We start from the raw sequence: 4864 nt of genomic DNA, 5'->3' as shown, positions 1-4864 counted from the left end.
CCAGAATAGAACCCAGGACCCTTCAGTCCCCTGGGTCAATGTTCTATCCACTGAGCCAAACCGGTTAGGGCAGTGTGTCTTTTAAAATATATACTTTTTAAATTGATTTCAGAGAGGAAGGAAAAGGGAGAGAGAGATAGAAACAGCAATGATGAGAAAGAATCATTGATTGGCTGCTTCCTGCATGCTTCCCACTGGGGATCAAGCCCACACAACCCAGGCACATGCCCTGACCGGGAATCGAACCATAATCTCCTGGTTCATAGGTTGATGCTCAGCCACTGAGCCATGCCAGCCGGGCATTTTTTTTTTTAATCCTCACCTGAAGATATGTTTAGAGAGAGGAAGAGAGAGAGAGAGAGAGAGAGAGGGAGAGAGAGAGAGAGAGAGAGAGAAACATCCTTTCCAGGGATCAAACCCAAAACCTAGGTATGTGCCCTGACTGGAATTAAACCTACAACTTTTTGGTATATGGGACGATGCTCCAACCAACTGAGCCACCTGACCAGGGCTGGCTATCACATGTTTAAGGTTTATAAAAAGAATTTCCTTGTTTGGGTGGACATTTTTGTTTTGTTTTGTTTGGCTCTTGTTCATTTTGTTAGTGGGGGTAGGTTGGGGTGGAGTGATTCTGTGTTGGCTCACTTTGCTGTCCTAACCCGAAGATCCCTGGCCTTGGCTGGTCCATACCTCTCCTCTCCGACCCTCCAATGGGCAAGAGCTTAGCAGCTCCCAGTCCCCAGCCCTTTCAAGTCGCTGGGGTGAGAGAGGCCCACAGGACTAGGTGTCAGCACATAGTGGGTGTTCAGTCCGTGGTTAAAGAGGGAATGAGCAGGGAGTGTTTCATGAAGGCAATATGAGAGGGACCTCAAACGCTTCACAGGAGAGGGCAGGGCACCGAGGTGTGGAAGTAGGAGAGACAGGAACAAGGCGGGGGAGGAGGAAGTTCAGCTGGCAGAGTGCCAGCTGAAGGGAGGAGAGAAGCTGGAGAGGAAGGAAGCTGGGCCTAGGCATGGAGACTGGCCTGGGGCTGCCCCTTGGTGTAAGCAAAGCACTTAGCTCTTGTGTCTGGACTCTCAGGGAGCATGCAGGGGCAGGCACAGGCAGGGAAGCCTGAATCCTGTCTCCTCTCCATCTCAGCCCCTCTCCTAGGGAACCTTCTCTGGCTGCCTCACTCCCACTGCCTCCCTGTCCTGGTTTCCCAAGATGCTCAGCGGTTGAGCGTCGATCTATGAACAGAAGCTCACGGTTCGATTCCTGGTCAGGACACATGCTCGGGTTGCGGGTTCCATTCCCGGTGTGGAGTGTGCAGGAGGCAGCCAATCAATGATTCTCTCTTATCATTGATGTTTCTATCTCTCTCTCCCTCCCTCCAAGAAATCAATTTTTAAAAAATTTTTAAAAAAAGAAGCACTGGCTGGTTTGGCTCAGTGGCCCATAGATGGAAGGGTCTTGGGTTTGATTCCGGTCAAGGGTATGTACCCCGGTTGCAGGCTCGATACCCGTCCTGATTGGGGCACATGCAGGAGGCAACCAGTTGATGTGTCTCTCACATCGATGTTTCTCTTTCTCTGTCTCTCCCCCTCCCTTCCACTCTCTCTAAAAATCAATGGGAAAATATTCTTGGGTGAGGATTAACAACAAAAAAGAACCACAGGTAAGGCCTCTGCGGTGACCACACTAGGTATACTCTCCATCACAGGCTACATACTAACACACCACAGATGTGCCTCTGGTCACCCAGTCACGCAAAAACATAATTACACAGTTGTATACCATCACCACACACTAGCACATGACAGCACAGTGACACACGCGATTGCAGGCGCACTTGGCACACTGTCGGGCTCCTGCTCTGGGGCCATGGCCTCCGATTCTCCTGAGAGCTTGCCCTGCCCCCTGGTGGCCACTCCCCAGGCCACTGCCCTTCTGGAAGGACCCTAACGATTCACCCGCTTCTGGGCCTGATTCTGCCCAAAGGAACTTCTACCTCTGAACAGCCTCTTCCCTCCGACTGGCATTGTCAGACCAGGCCCCCTTGAAGAGAGTAGACCGGCCTCCCCCATCAGACGGTGCTGTGAGGCAAGGCCTTCTCAAATAGGGTGGCCAACTCTCCCGGTTTGCTTGAGACTGAGGGGTTTTCCAAGACTTGAGAATTCAGTGCTAAAACCGAGAAAGTCCAGGCAACCTAGGACTAGTTGGTGATCCTATTCTCAGACCCACGTGCCTTCAGAGTGGTCTCCCCTCAGACCGGACCCTTCAGACCCTCTCCAGGTTGGCCTGCCCCTCAGACTGGCCCTCCCAAACAAGAGCTCTCCAGCAGCACGTCCAGACCAGCCTCACTTCAGAGTAGCGTGTCACACAGGCCCTCTCAGACCCACTCACCTTCAAATTAGCCTTCCTCATCAGTGACCCTGTCAGAGAGGGTCCCCTCGGCCTTTTTCCTCAGACTGGCTCTCTCCCCGCTCCCCAGTTTCCTCCCTGCCTCTGCCCTCCTCCAGGAGAGGGAAGCGTGTAAAGATCACCCCCACCCTTTCTGCTCCCAGGGCTTTAGCCCCGCACCCCCACACAGGTGCTACCATCCGAGGGTCAGGTTCAGTAGCTCTGGGCTGTGGGCATAGCAAACATGTGGGCCTCAAAACAGAGAGACACAGGTGCAGGGTGCAGAGCTGGGGACTGGAGCCAAACATTCCGTTCTCTCCATGTGAGAGTGAACTTCCTCAGAGCCCCAGCCTAGGGAGTTAGTGAGCTCAACAGCTCTGGGGTGTTCTCAGGGCCGGAGACTACTCAGGAGGGATTCCTGCCTAGTGTCTCCTGACCACCTCCCTCCCTCTCCCTCCCTCCCGGCTGGCTGCTGGGAGGCAGATGTGTGTGTGTGTGGGGGGGGGGGGGGTGCGGATAGACGCCTGTCCAGGAGCAGGAGTGAAGGGCAGGCAGGTGGCCGAGAGGGGGCAGCAGAAGCCAGTACAGCCCCCAGTTCAGGTCAGAGAGGCACAGTGGCCACAGGCTGGGGTCTGGACCAGCACAGGAACACACAGAGGAAGGCAAAGACGGAGGGAGGGACTGACAGAGTTACAGAGATACAGAGATGGAGATGGAGATACTGCAAGAGACAGAGACACAGAGACTCTGAGATGGTGATGGACACAGAGACAGGGAGAAAGGCAGAAAAAGGGAAGATTGAGAGACAAAGAGGAGAAACAGGCAAAGACAGGGATGGAGATGGCTAGAGAGAGACAAAGAGGGCAGCTGAGATAGGAGATGGAGACATAGAGATAGAGATGGGATAGAGAGATAAGGAGAGAGACGCAACAATAGGGACCGGAAAAAGACATATTCAGAGGCAGGGATGGGAGAGACAGAGACAGAGAAAGGAATGGATTCAGCGAGGATAGGATAGGGGCAGAGACAAATTAGCATTATAGGAATGGGGCGTAGAAGGGTGGGGGTCCCCATTCCCAGAGCACCTAGGGAAAACAAAGAGAACTAGTGAGCTGAGAGGCTGGGCTGCTATGCACGTTGGGCCTGGGATCCAACCCTTCCCCAGCAGCCCTCTTCAGCCATTTTTCATTCTCAGACTCAGACTTAGCTCCCAAAAAATGATGCCTGTACTTACCCCAGCTCCCCAGAACCACCTTGGGAAATACTGGACGTGAAGGAGGCAGCAGCAGATAGCAGTCAAACCCCTCCAAGGCCAGCAGCCTCTGGGAGGTCAAGGGCAGGACCCCCAAGGAGGGACCGTCCAGGGACAGGCCAGGTCTGGTTAGAGGCATGACACTGGCCTTCCAGCCACCTTGAGGCGTGAGAAGGGGCTGGTCTCTCGCGGGGCTGGGGGCAGGGAGATGCCCCAGTCCTCCTTTCCATCAGCCTCCCAGGCTCCAGCAGGCCCTCTCCCCTCCTCCTCCTCCTCCTCCCCAGGCCCCACATAATTGCTTTCCCATGTTGCTAATGGAGGCCAGATTGCTGATGCCCAAGCCCTGGGTGGGCGGCTGGTGGGTCAGGGTTGACCCAGGCTCTCAAGGCAGGAAGGCAGCACAGGCCAGAGACCCCCTAATGCAGCCCCGTTACCTCGAGGACAGGGAAGAGGGAGGCTCAGACCCATCCCAGGATGCAATGTCCTTGGCAAGAGTTGGTGGTCCCCGTTCCCTCCACTGCTACTGGGCCTGAGGTTCACACCTGAGCCACACCTCACAGGGACCAGACAGGCAGGCCGAACTGGGGGGTCTGGGGCACAGAGGCAGGTCCACAGCCACTCATCAGATGTCCACCCTGGACGCTGCTTTCATGTGCTCCCATCGCGGGGGCTCTACCGCTTGAAGAGCCGCAGGCCTTTCTACCCCGACATCGGGCCTTTGCTTTCTATGGGGTCTCCCGCCTGGAATACCCCTCTCCTCTAGTCCTGGAGGAGAGCCCGCCATCTTCACGCGAGCCCCTCACCCGGCCCCAAATCCTGTCCAGCCCGGCTCATCAGTGCCGAGGACCGTGCACTGTCTGTCCTCCCAGAGCACGATCCCAGGCAGGCCTGCGAGGCTAGTAAGGAATGTCCATTTTTGAACCCGTCTGAGGAAAAGGATTTGAAGTGTGTGTGTGTCTGTGTGTGTGTGTGTGTGTGTGTGTGTGTGTGTGTGTGACGGGGATTAGCAGCTTGGAGTGCAGGGTCCGTACCTGCTGCAGGGAGTGTATGCCCAGGCTCACTGCACATGGCCTTGATCCCACTTCTCTCTTGTTCCAGCCACTCAGAGCAGAGCCACGCCTCGTTCCCCAGGTCAGGGCTCTCATCTCACACTGCCCCCACCCCAGCCAGGGGTGCCTATCAACTTGGCCCCAGCCCCCGGCACTCTCAGCCAAGGGTCCTCAGAGAGGA

The sequence above is a fragment of the Myotis yumanensis genome, unplaced genomic scaffold, assembly GCF_028538775.1.
Source record: "Myotis yumanensis isolate MYYU_CA2020_CCGP unplaced genomic scaffold, mMyoYum1.0.hap1 SCAF_12, whole genome shotgun sequence".
Classification (NCBI taxonomy): domain Eukaryota; kingdom Metazoa; phylum Chordata; class Mammalia; order Chiroptera; family Vespertilionidae; genus Myotis; species Myotis yumanensis.
The sequence above is the reverse complement of the archived record's forward strand: the minus strand, read 5'-3'. Positions refer to the sequence as shown.